Raw genomic sequence first — 13,805 nt, 5'->3', positions numbered from 1 at the left:
CAGCAGCTCCTTGGGACTAGTGAGGTGGGAATGGAATCTCAGAGGAGGGGATGACAGAAAGGGAGACAGGCCGGCAGCACCCAGCCGCGGCTTTAAGAAATTCAGGGCAGCGGGAAAAGGGGCCTGGGCTCACTGAACCTCGCATGCCCACCCCGGGGGGTCAGGTTCAGAGAAAGCCGGAGTGCCCTCACCAAAGACACTCACCAATCATCTGGTCTCCCCCTCTGTGTGCGTGTGTGTGTGTATCTCTGTCTCTGTTTCTGTCTTTGTCTCTGTGTCTCTTCTCTCTCTCTTGGAAAGCCCAGCGGACTCTCCTTGGGGGTCTTTGCTACTCTTTTTCTTTCTTCTTGGCAACTTTTTGGAAATCCAGGCTGGCTGAGGAACAAGGGTGAGCCACTGTGGATGCTTCCCTCCTCCTCCTCCTCCTCCCTCCTTCTCCTCTCATGACCCCCTGGCCAGCTGTGGTGGAGCTAGAATGGTGCACATGAGAGGGGAGACCCTTAAGTGAGTGGCCACTTGCCCCGCCTGTGCCTTTGCTGCACTTTGGCCGAGACCGACTGCTTGCTTGAGGAAGATCTTGTCGCTCATGTGCACCCTCCTGGCCCTGCCACAGCCACCTAGGGGGTTGTGAGAGGAGAAGGAGGGGGAGGAGGATCACCCAAAGGGAAACCTCAACTGCGGCTCACACTCATTCCTCAGCCAGCCAGATTTCCAAAAAGTTGCCAACAAGAAAGAAAAGGAATGAAGAACCCCAAGGATAGCTCGCTAGGCTTTCCGAGAGAGTGAGAAGAGATACAGAGACAAGAGAGAGAGAGAGGTATGGAGGGAGAGAGGTACAGAGATACATACACACACAGAGAGAGAGAGAGAGACAGAGAGAAAGAGAGATACAGAGAGAAGGGGAGAGGGAGATACAAGAGAGAGAGAGGGAGACAGAGACAGAGATACAGAGTGGGGATAGAGGAGAGAGAGGGAGAGAGAGACATAAAGAGACACACAAAGAGAGAGAGATACAGAGAGAGGGGGAGAGAAAGGGGAGATAGAGAAGGAGAGACATAGAGAAATACAGAGAGGGGTGGGAGAGAGAGAAAAAGAGAGAGGGAGGAGGGTTTGTGGTTCTCTGTGTTTTTTAACAACCGGTTCTCTGCCCTAACCAGTTCTCACACCAGCTGGCTAGGCATGGCTAGGAAGTCATGTGACTGGGTGGGAGTGAGTGACGTGGAGTTGGCCACATCCACCCAGGTTTTGTGGCTCCCAGTATTTTTTTTTCTGTGGGAAATGGGTCCAAATGGCTCTTTGATTGTTTAGGCTAGACCCCTGGTCTAGCCTAAAAGATTTTGTGAAAGTGTCCATTTACTAGACGGACAGCCTACCATTGGGCCATCTAAAGATCATAAAATAGATAATAGAACTATTCTGCCATGCAATGTAGGGAAAGCATATAACATCTCTGAATGAAGGTTGTATAATCTTTGTGGAAAAGAGTGATAAGTACTTGCATGGCAATAAAGTTAGAGGTATAATTATAGATAAAAAGGGCTAAAATATTGAAATGTATGAGCTGATGACATTTTGGATGTTATTGGTATTTGGAATCCATAGTGATAGCTGAATGTCATGTTCTGGTGCAATGTTATGAGCCATGTTCCAAATAAAGGAATGTGGTGGAAAGGGAAAGGGGTGAAAAAAGTGGACCCCCAAAGGGTCCAGGATGCAGGTTTTGGGATGGAAAATAGATGTCATTGATCATGCTTGTGGATAATCTCTGGCAAGAACAGAATGGGGATACTGCATCCATCTTTGCTCTCCTTGATGTATTGGCAGCTTTCAATACCATTGATCATAGTATCCCTTGGAGCCAGCTATGGGAGATGGGAATGGATGGCATAGTATTGTGCTGGTTCAGGTCCTTTCTCCAAAGCTGGTCTCAATTGGTGTTTAATATTTAATTGAAAAACTGAAAAAAATTGAAAAAAGAACTTTATAAAAAAAAGAAAAAAGAATTTTAAAATGAAAAAAGATGTAAACATTGAAAAAGAATTTAAAATTAATAATAATATTTAAGAGTTGAAAAAAGATTAAAAATCCAAGTGATATTGTAACAACCCTTTCTCAGTGCCAGGAGGCTGTAAGGTCTGAATGTGGAACAGCATGAATCAGCTGAACCCAGGCAAGACATTGTGGCTGTGGGTGCAAATGATCTCTGGATTTGATTGCTTATCATCATTAACTCTGGAAGAAGTTGAACTATCTGAGACAGATCTGGTATGCAACTCACAACTCCTGCTTAAAGAACAGAAGGCCTTTGTGCAACTTTGTGTTGTGGACCAGTTGCATCCTTACCTAAATCTTGAAGCCCTGCTCATGGACCCTCATGCCCTAGCAATCTCTCAGATGAATTACTACAACACAGTCTATCCTTAAAGAGTATTCAGAAACTGCAGCTGGTACAAAATGCAGCAGCACCTACGGTCCTGGGAGTCCACAATAAACATCTTTAATGTGTGAAGTGTATTGGTTTGCTTCCAGACTCAGTTCAAGGTGTTTTAAAGCCCTACATGGCATGGTTCCAGGTAGAAGCCATGGTAGTGTCATGGTTAGAATGTAGGCTAACTTTGCCTGCTGCCAGAAGTTCATTCCTGATTGGCTCAAAGTTGACTCAATTTTCCATCTTTCTGAGGTCAGTAAAATGAGGGCTCAGATTGTTGGGGTTAATATGCTGACTCTGTAAACCACTTAAAAGGGATGTAAAACACTGTGCAGCAGTATATAAGTCTAAGTGCTATTGCTATCTCATGAGCTGCCTCTCCCTGATGGGACAAGCCCACCCAACTGATGCCAGTGGAAGAGGCCTGCTATGGATCCCATCTGCTAAGATGGTGTCAAGGAGAAGAGACTTTTCTGCTGTAGACCCATCTCTGTGGACATTCTACCACTGGAGGTGAGAATTGCTGCCTCCATTTGGTCTTTCAGAAGGGTATCAAAACCCTAGTTGGTCTGAGGCCCTGAGAGGGGTGCTCACAACTAGAGGTGGCTGATAGGGTAAGAAGATCTCATTGTCGCCGTCTAGCTCTTAGCTCTCTTACTTTGGTTTTAGTATAGTTTTTAATAATATTTTAAATTTGTGTTATTTTAATATTTTAACTATTTTTACTTGTTTTATAACCTGCAGGCTGCCCAGAGACATTTTGTAGGGAGATGGCAGCAAAATAAATAAATAAGCTAACAAACAAATGTTGAAAATATATGAAAATGTTAAATGTTGATTAATAATACAAGTACAACAAATGGAAAGTTAAAAACTAACATTTTAATATTTGTTTCTTTTCTTCTGCCTTCCTTCACTCCTTCCCTTCCTTTTCTTTCTTTCTTTCTTTCTCTTTCTTTCTTTCTTTTTCTTTCTTTCTTCCTTCCTTCCTTCCTTCCTTTTTTCTTTTTCTCTTTTATATGTGATTTACTTTTAAATAATAAAACAGTAAAGAAATTGATATCCAGCTAAGAGAACTTTAATCTTTTTCCTTTATAGTTAAAAATAGCTCAGAGATGATACACAGAACACTAATTGTATGGCTTTGCAATTTCTCTGTCCAGTTACTGATCTCAAATCTTTGTATTAAAAAAGAAGAGTGCATAAATTAGCACTGTTATTGATGTGTAGTTCCTATTGAAATACATATAAAGAGTTGGCTTTTGAAAACATCACATGCTTTAGTCTGGATTTAATCAATTCACAATTTGATGACTGTCAGAAATAATTATGTTAAAATTATTTTAGTTGTGTTATTTTTTGTTGTTAGTTGCGAAGTCATGTCCGACCCATCACAACCCCATGAACAACATTCCTCCAGGCCTTCCTGTACTCCACCATCCTCTGGAGTCCATTTAAGCTTACTACTTCAGTGACTCCATCCAGCCACCTCATTCTCTGTTGTCCTATTTTTCTTTTCCCCTCAATATTTCCCAGCATTAGGCTCTTTTCCAGGAAATCATTCCTTCTCATTAGATGGCCAGAGTATTTGAGTGTCATCTTCAGGATCTGGCCTTCTAAAGAGCAGTCAGGGTTGATCTCCTCTAGGACTGACCGGTTTGATCTCCTTGCAGTCCAAGGAGTCCACAGGAGTCTTCTCCAGCACCAGAGTTCAAAGGCCTCAATTCTTTGGCACTCAGCTTTCCTTATGGTCCAACTTTCACAGCTATACATTGCAACAGGGAACACAATAGCCTTGACTATATGCACTTTTGTTGGCAAGGTGATATCTCTGCTTTTTAGTATGCTGTCTAGATTTGCCATAGCTTTCCTCCCCAGAAGCAAGCTTCTTTTAATTTCTTGGCTGCAGTCCCCATCTGTGGTGATCTTGGAGTCCAGGAAAATAAAATCTGTCACTACATCCATTTCTTCCCCACCTATTTGCCAGGAATTGAGAGGGCCAGATGCGATGAACTTAGTTTTCTTAATGTTGAGTTTCAAGCCAACTTTTGCACTCTCCTTCTTCACCTGCATCAAGAGGCTCTTTAGTTCCTCTTCGCTTTCTGCCATTAGAGTGGCATCATTTGCATATCTGAAGTTGTTGATATTTCTCCCTACAATCTTAACTCCAACTTTTGATTCATCTAGCCCTGCCTTTCTCATGATGTGCTCTGCATATAAGTTAAATAGGCAGGGTGATAGTATACAGCCTTGCTGGACTCCTTTCCCAATGTTGAACCAATCAGTGGATCTGTGTCCAGTTCTCACTGTTGCTTCCTGACCCTCATTTAGGTTCCTCAGGAGACAAATAAGATGATCTGGTATTCCCATCTGTTTAAGACTTGCCACAATATGTTGTGATCCACCCAATCAAAGGCTTTAGGATAGTCAATGAAGCAGTAGTAAATATTTTTCTGGAATGCCCTAGCTTTCTCCATGATCCAGCATCCGTTGGCAATTTGATCTCTAATTCCTCTGCCTTTCAAAATCCTGCCTGTACTTCTGGTAGTTCTTGATCCACATACTGCTGGAGCCTAGCTTGTAGGATTTTAAGCATAGCTTTACTGGCATGTGAAATGAGTGCAATGGTGCAATAGTTTGAACATTCTTTGGCATTGCCTTTCTTTGGAATTGGAACAAAGACTGATCTTTTCCAATCCTGTGACCACTGTTGAGTTTTCCAAATTTGCTGGTAAATTGAGTGTAGCACTTTTACTGCATCATCTTTTAAGATTTTGAGTAGCTCAGCTGGAATACTGTCATCTCCACTAGTTTTGTTGTTGCTCAGATTTCCTAAGGCCCATTTGACTTCACAATCTAGGATGTCTGGCTCCAGATCAGTGACCATCCCATCATGATTATCAGGGACGTTGAGCTCATTCTTGTATAATTCTTCTGTGTAATTTTGGCACCTCTTCTGCCTTTGTTAGGTCCCTGCCATTTTGGTCCTTTATCATGCCCATCTTTGCATGGAACGTTCCCTTCATAGCTCCAATTTTCTTGAAGAGATATCTGGTCCTCCCTATTCTATTTTTTCTTCTATTTCTTTGCATTGTTCATTTAAGAATGCATTCTTATCTCTTCTAACTATTCTCTGGAATTCTGCATTCAGCTGGGGGTATCTTTTTTTTCTCTCCCTTGCCTTTTGCTTCCATTCTTTCTTCAGCTATTTGTAAAGCTTTCTGAGATGGCCATTTTGCTTTCTTGCATTTCTTTTTCTTTGGGATGGTTTTAGTTGCTACCTCTTGTACAATGTTGCAAACCTCCGTCCATAGTTCTTCAGGCACTTTGTCTATTAGATCTAATTCCTTAAATCTATTTGTCATCTCTACTGTATATTCCTCAGGGATATGATTTAGTTCATACCTGAGTGGCCTTGTTCTTTTCCCTACTTTCTTCAATTTAAACCTAAATTTTGCAATGAGAAACTCATGATCTGAGCCACAGTCAGCTCCTGGTCTTGTTTTTACTGACTGTATAGAGCTTTTCCATCTTTGGCTGCAGAGCATATAGTCAATCTGATTTCTGTGTTGACCGTTTGGTGATGTCCATGTGTAGAGTCTTCTCTTGGGCTGTTGGAAAAGAGTGTTTGCTATGACCATCATATTCTCTTGACAGAATTCTATCAGCCTGTGCTCTGCTTCATTTTGTACTCCAAGGCCAAACTTGCCTGTTATTCCAGTTATCTTTTGGCCTCCTACTTTATCATTCCAACCCCCCCATGATGATAAGGACATCATTTTTGGTGTTAAATCTATAAGGTGCTGTAGGGCTTCATAGAACCAGTCAATTTCATCCTCTTCAGCACCAGTTGTTGCGGCATAGACTTGGACTACTGTGATATTGAATGGTTTGCCTTGGATTCGAACTGAGATCATTCTGTCATTTTGGGGATTGTGTCCCTATATTGCTTTTTCTACTCTTTTATTGACTATGAAAGCTACTCCATTTTTTTCTGAGGGATTCTTGCCCTCAGTAGTATACCTGATGGTCATATGAATTAAATTCACCCATTCCTGTCCATTTTAGTTTGCTGATTCCTAAGATGTCAATGTTCAGTCTTGTCATCTCTTGTTTGACCACATCCAACTTGCCTCGATTCATAGATCTTACATTCCAGGTTCCTAGGGAGAATCTTTACAGCATCGGAGTTTCCTTTCACCACCAGGTACATCCACAGCTGTACCTGAGCGTCCTTTCGGCTTTGGCTCAGTCTCTTCACTCTTTCTGGTGCTACTAGTATTAGCCCTCTGCTCTTCCCCAGTAGCATATTGGACACCTTCCGACCTGAGTGGCTCATCTTCCAGTGTCATATCATTTTGCCTTTTGGCAAAAATACTGTCCATGGAGTTTTCATGGCAAAGATACTGGAGTGGGTTGCCATTTCTTTCTCCAGTGGAGAGTGTCAGAGCTCTCTGCTATGACCTGTCCATTTTGGGTAGCCCTGCACAGCATAGCTCATAGCTTCATTGAGCTACGCCAGCCCCTTCACCAGGACAAGGCAGTAAACCTTGAAGGGGAGTTGTGTTATTAATTAATGCAAAACCAATGCAGTTTGGCTAGGATTACCAGATCTGAGCTGTAAAATTCAAGGCAATCATTAGATGGCAATGAGTACCTCTTGGCTGCCTTTTAGTGCTCATCTGGAATTTCACAGTCCAGATTGGCATATTGATTAAAATCAGCTTAAACTTCTGAATGTAAAATCTGTCAATCAAGTTGATTCATTGTGACTTTATGGACACAGCCATATCATTTTTAGAAGCAATAAATAAATGATTTGCCATGGACTTCTCTTTGTGGCTTAGTATTCTATTCAGGTTTTCCATCCAGGTACCAATCAGGATTGATTCTCCTTAGTTTTTAAGCCAGAGAAGATCACCAGTGCTGTAACAATGTTCAGAAGAGTGACAATAGTGCTTGTTTTCATGCACTTTTCCCTTATACTTTCTCAATATAGAATAGAAATTACAAAGTTGCTGGCATGAATTTCTGTGCTTCTTTTTCTGCAGCATACATTTTTGTTACTTACATGATTATCCACTATACGTTATTTTGCACAGCCTTCCCCTAGCATGACTTTTGCTTATACAATTTCTATTATTAGACACAATTTATGCATCTTCTCCTATGTATACTTTATTTGCATAAATGCAACTTAGCTCTAACATTTGCTTTGTAACTTTCCTAGATGTATATTAATTTTAATACAATGTCTTTAACATAGGTGTCTATTTTTATAAACATTTCAAGCTGATAATTAAAAAATTACTAAAACATATGAATTGTTTCCTTCTATGGAATATCAGAATCTAACTTTAATAAATCACAGCATTTGAAGACAAAAAACCAATAACAAATTTATTTTACCCCAATAGAGTAACTCCTAACATGCACTGCAGTCTGCAGGTAAAATAGAAGCAAATATTTTTCTTATGGCAAATGTTCCTTTCCCAACAATAAATTCAAAGTGCACATGCCAAAGGCTCAGGATTGGCTTTATATATAACAGAAATCAACTGTTTTCAGATTATATTATTATTTTTGACATGTTTTAAGAGTTTTAAAATATATAGTATTCATAAATAAGCTTTTAAAATAAATTCCCCCAAATGAGGAAATAAAAACTATGATTCCTCAAGTTTTTCAGCTTGAAAAAAAGAGAGTGACAATTAGCTTGTCTACATGAAGTATCCATATCACACAGCAATGGAGCAAACATTATGTCAGCCTCACAGACCCACATATTTAAAAGGTTATTGGAATCATAAATTTTGTTTTGAATGATAAACATGTCCTGATCAACTGCCATAACCTTCACTAGCTGATAAATGAGAGGAATTACAGGAAAATTACATAATAAAGACATCAACGAGTATGAAAATGCAACAAAATCTTTATTCAGGTGCATTGAAACTGCAGTGCCTGGGCTCTAAGCCAGAATTCACCTCCAAATCTGAAAATTAAAAACAAAATATTTAATTTGTATGCTCTTTTATTTATTTATTTTTTTACAAATAATTCAAACTGTACACATATCCAACACATTGCCTCCTATTTTCCACACAACAACCCTGTGAAGTGAGTTGGATTGAGAGAGAGTAACTGGCCCAAACACATGATCTCTTGCTTTCTAGCCTGGTGCCTTAACTACTAGACCACTAGACCAAACTGGCTTTCCATTTTAAAAATGGAATTCTTTTCCATTCCTCAATATTAACACCACAACAATGTAACTATATATGAGTCAGTTATTAGATCAAAGAGAAGATCTTTTTCACAGTGGGCTCAGGAAATGGCAGTCTATGTCCTGTTATCAGTCTATTCATTTTCCACTCAAGGACATTCCACCTAAAAGTCTAGAAAAGTCAGGAAATAGAGACATATCTATATAAGCAACACAATCTCTCCCAAATGAAACTACACATTAGAATTGTAACTTCCACAGAGATTTAAAACGTCACGGTGTTTAAAGTAGTGTTTTCCTCCTTATTCCAACACCATCAGAAGCAACCTCAAGGTAATGTATGAAATACTGGTTAGCTTTATCACCAACCCGTGGTGGCACAGTGGTTAGAATGCAGAATTGCAGGCTAATTTACTGCTCACTCCAGGAGTTTGATTCTTTTTTTTTATTTTGTCACAACAATATATATAAGCATATGCATGAAATAATTATAAAATATATAAGCATATATATAAGCATAAGTATGTAATAACTATATTAATTGGATATAATGAAAGGAAGCAATAGAACAGGAACGGTAGGCAGATATGTGCTCTTATGCACATACATATATTCTGACCAGTTCAAGTTCAATTCAGCCTTCCATCCTTTTGAGGTCAGGACCCAGATTGTTGGGGGAAATATGCTGATTCTGTAAACCATTTAGAGAGGGCTGTAAAGCACCATGAAGCAGTATAAAAGCCTAAGTGCTACGGTATTGCTAATTACTTCGGCGGAACATCAGATTATTGCACTGAAGACAGAGCAATACACGCAAAATAGAAGTCAGCAATTCGGGTAGCAAATTTCATAGCATGATAATTTTCAAGAACATATTGTAACTGAGATGTGAGAGAAAGTCTTACAGCTACTAACATTAGAGGAAAAGACTATCTTAATACTTTATATGTACATACCTATAATGTTATTGTATGTAATACTGTAGATGGTTTATGTAGCTGTAACTTTTACTCAGAATTTCATAATAGAAATAAATAATTAAATAGCATTCTACCGCCTAGTCAAGAACCTCAATATATATTCTGAGAGCCAGTTTGGTGTGGTGGTTAAGTCATCAGTGTAGAAACTAGAAATCATTAGTTCTAGAAAAAAGAAGAAGAATTTTTAAAAACAATTTTTAGTGTTATAGTGTCAAAAGAGATGAATGGGCTTCACTTACTGTTGTTAATCCTCATCTTTGTAAACTATTATTCTTAAGGTATGAAATTAGATGAATGAAGAAGCAAGCGAGGTAATTACTAGGCAACCATTATTCTTTCCTTCCAAGTTAGCCAGTAATATCAGGGCAATAGTTGCTTAGCAACTCACACTTTTCTCATTTCTCTAGCCATTGTAACAGTTTGGTTTTGTGAAATTGGTGCTGATGCATGTGAAAGGAGTGGTAAAAAAATTGAAGAATGAAGATTAGAATTAAAAAGTTTTCTTAGCTCAAAACTAATATGCAAGCCTGCTATATGTTTTAGAATAAGACATAGAATAAATTTATTTATTTATTTATTGTTCAAATTTTTATACTGCCCTTCTCCGAAGACTCAGGGCGGTGTACAGCATAGATAAAACAAACGTACAAAAGAATTAAAATCCAATATATATTTAAAAATCTAATTCCATGAGCTGAATATTTAAAATAAGTAGATAAAATTATAAAATAAAATAGCCCCGCTAAAACCCCGCTAATAAAACCCTCAATTAAAATGTATCATTAGGCCAGCCCTGCTTGATGAAAGAAAAAAGTCTTAAGTTTGCGCTTAAAGATCCGGAGATCAGGGAGTAAGCGTAGCCCCATGGGTAGTTCATTCCACAGGGTAGGAGTCCCCACAGAGAACGCTCTTCCCCTGGGGGCCACCAGCCGACATTGTTTGTCCGACGGCACCCTAAGGAGGCCCTCCCTGTGAGAACGCACAGGTCGATGGGAGGCTACTGGTGGCAGCAGGCGGTCCCGTAAATATCCCAGTCCCATGCCTTGGAGCGTTTTAAAGGTGATAACCAAAACCTTGAATTGCACCCGGAAGACCACTGGTAACCAATGCAGCCTGCGCAGGAGAGGTGTTACATGGGAGCTATGAGATGCTCCCTCTATCCCCTGCGCAGCAACATTTTGCACCAGTTGGAGCCTCCTGGTGCTCTTCAAGGGGAGCCCCATGTAGAGAGCATTGCAGTAATCCAGGCGGGAGGTAACGAGAGCATGAGTGACCGTGCATAGAGAGTCCCGGTCCAGGAAGGGGCGCAACTGGCGAATCAGGCGAACCTGATAAAAAGCTCCCCTGGTGACGGCCATCAAATGATCTTCTAAAGATAGCTGTACATCCAGGAGAATGCCTAAGTTGCGCACCGATTCCCTGGGGGCCAACGATTCGCCCCCCCCCCACACTCAGTCAGCGATGGAATTAGCTGGCTGTGCCGGGACGCTGGGATCCACAGCCACTCCATCTTGGATGGGTTGAGTCAAAGTCTGTTCGTCCCCATCCAGACCCGACCGGCCACAAGGCACCGGGACATCACATCAACAGCTTCGTTGGGGTGGTTCGGAGTGGAGATGTACAGCTGAGTATCATCAGCGTACAGTTGACAACTCACCCCAAAACCATGGATGATCTCCCCCAGCGGCTTCATGTAGATGTTGAACAGGAGAGGCGAGAGAATCGACCCCTGTGGCATCCCACAATGACTAACAACTGTTTTAAACTCAATGTAAATAGTTCTAAACTTGACTGTAAAAATATGATTTCTGTAACAGAATTGTCAAAGTCTGGAATGCTCTACCTGATTCAGTTGTTTCAGCTATAAATTTTCACAGTCAAAAATTGACTTCTGTGGACTTTACATCATACTTAAGTGGTCAGTAGAGGGGGCGTGCGTAAGTGCACTAACGTGCCTATCGTCCCTGTCATTGTATTTTTATTCTTTTATTCTTGTTCTCGTTTTTGTTTGACAAATTCTAATAAATAAATAAGTCTAGCAGATTATCAAAATAATAGTGCTGGATGCATTCCAAATCTTATGGCTAGAAAAAAAAATCTGCAGTTTATGCAGCTGAGAGTTCTCTGTAGACTCACATACAGATGCTCTTCTCCTATTAAAATGTCATAATTAGTTCATCCTTTGATGATGAAATATGTGCACAAGACTGAAATGTGCCTCATCAGTAAACAGGGAGCTTACTTTACAATAATGTCCTCTTTATTCAATATGTTTTGAACCAAGCCAAAGTGTAGGGTGAAATGAAATTGCGAGAAAATTCAAGTGCCTGTAGACAGTTAATTAGAAATTATTTCCTGTTTGCATTTAATTTTACTATTAGTATATAAGATTGCATTTTAATTTTACTAAAACTGTTTAGGCAAATGCACTAATTAAGACTGGTAATCAACCATATGCTGCTATTTATTTTATAAAATTTAATGGATGATTAAAATTATACAAGTTTTAGTTTCCTTTGAAGAAAAAAAGAATAAAACTGTAAAATAATGTGATGTTTTCTAAAACAACTCTCTTACTTGATTTCAATCCTGTTCTGTTTTTTATATTTTGTGCCTAATAGAAGTGCATGTTTGAATATTCCAAAAATGTACCCAAGCTTCAGATGGTTTTCTCTATTTGAGAAATATTGGTGAACATAAATATGTGCATATGTACATAAGAATGTAAAATGTAATGACCTTTTCCAAAAGTTCAACTTTTACTTCAAGATTAAAATATTGGGTTTCCTCTGTCTGGGGAATAAAGTTAAAAGGAAAAGTTTCCTTCAAGTTGAACTTGATTTTTTGTGATGAAGCTGTCAGTTTTCTTGGCTATGGTATAAAAATAGTTTGCCATTGCCTTTTTCTTGAATATATTTTCAATTAACAAGTCTATATGGGGTCCTAGTTGTAACCTGAAATGTTACAGCTCGCCTGTCTGGAACTCTCACTTCATTTCAGACATTAATACAATTGAGAGTTTCCAGAAATATTTCACAGGAAGAGTCCTCCACTCTTCTGATCACAACAAAATACCTTATGCCACCAGACTTGAAATTCTGGATTTACGCCGCCTTCGGCATAACCTGAGCATAACTCATAAAATCATCTGCTATAATGTCCTTCCTGTCAAAGACTACTTCAGCTTCAACCACAACAATACACAAGCACACAATAGAGTCAAACTTAAAGTGAACTGCTCCAATCTTGATTGTAGAAAATATGACTTCAGTAACAGAGTTGTTAATGCCTGGAATGCACTACCTGGCTCCATGGTCTAATCACAAAATCCCCAAAACTTTAACCAGAGACCATCTACAGTTGACCTCACCCCATTCCTAAGAGGTCTGTAAGGAGCATAAGAGCACCAGCGTGCCTACCGTTCCTGTCCTAATGTTCCCTTTGGTTGTATTCAATTTGTGTGGTTATTTCATGCTTATACTAATATATATTGTGTTTGACAAAATAAATAAATAAATAAATAAATAAATAAACTCAGATATGCATCTTCTGTCTATTAGCACAGGGGCCTGTATTCTGTACAATTAACACAGGGGCCCCCCAAGGGCCCCCCACTCTCCCCACTTCTCTTCTCTCTGTATACCAATGACTGCATCTCCAACGATCCATCTGTTAAGCTACTGAAGTTCGCAGATGACACAACAGTGATCAGTCTCATTCAAGACAATGACGAATCCGCATATAGACAAGAGGTCGAACAACTAGCCTTGTGGTGCAACCAAAACAATCTGGAACTGAACACACTCAAAACTGTAGAAATGGTGGTAGACTTTAGGAGAAAGCACTTCCACCTCTCATAATACTAGACAACACAGTATCAACAGTAGAAACTTTTAAATTTCTAGGTTCTATCATATCGCAAGATCTAAAATGGACAGCTAATATCAAAAACATCATCAAAAAAGGACAACAAAGAATGTTCTTTCTGCGCCAATTCAGTAAGCTCAAATTGCCCAAGGAGCTGCTGATTCAGTTCTACAGAGGAATTATTAAGTCTGTCATTTGCACCTCTATAACTGTCTGGTTCGGTTCTGCAACCCAACAAGAAAGACACAAACTTCAGAGGATAATTAGAACTGCAGAAAAAATAATTGCTACCAACCTGCCTTCC

At 39.6% G+C, this 13,805-nt stretch overlaps 1 protein-coding gene across 1 annotated transcript in view; it reads left to right on the top strand.

The window, feature by feature from the left end:
* CNTNAP2 (contactin associated protein 2) overlaps window positions 1–13,805 on the top strand; it is a 788,332-nt gene that overhangs the window by 490,867 nt on the left and 283,660 nt on the right. The gene's annotated exons all lie outside the window — the stretch shown is intronic.

The sequence above is a fragment of the Ahaetulla prasina genome, chromosome 4, assembly GCF_028640845.1.
Source record: "Ahaetulla prasina isolate Xishuangbanna chromosome 4, ASM2864084v1, whole genome shotgun sequence".
Lineage (NCBI taxonomy): Eukaryota > Metazoa > Chordata > Lepidosauria > Squamata > Colubridae > Ahaetulla > Ahaetulla prasina.
This window is presented reverse-complemented; position numbering and strand designations above follow the sequence as displayed.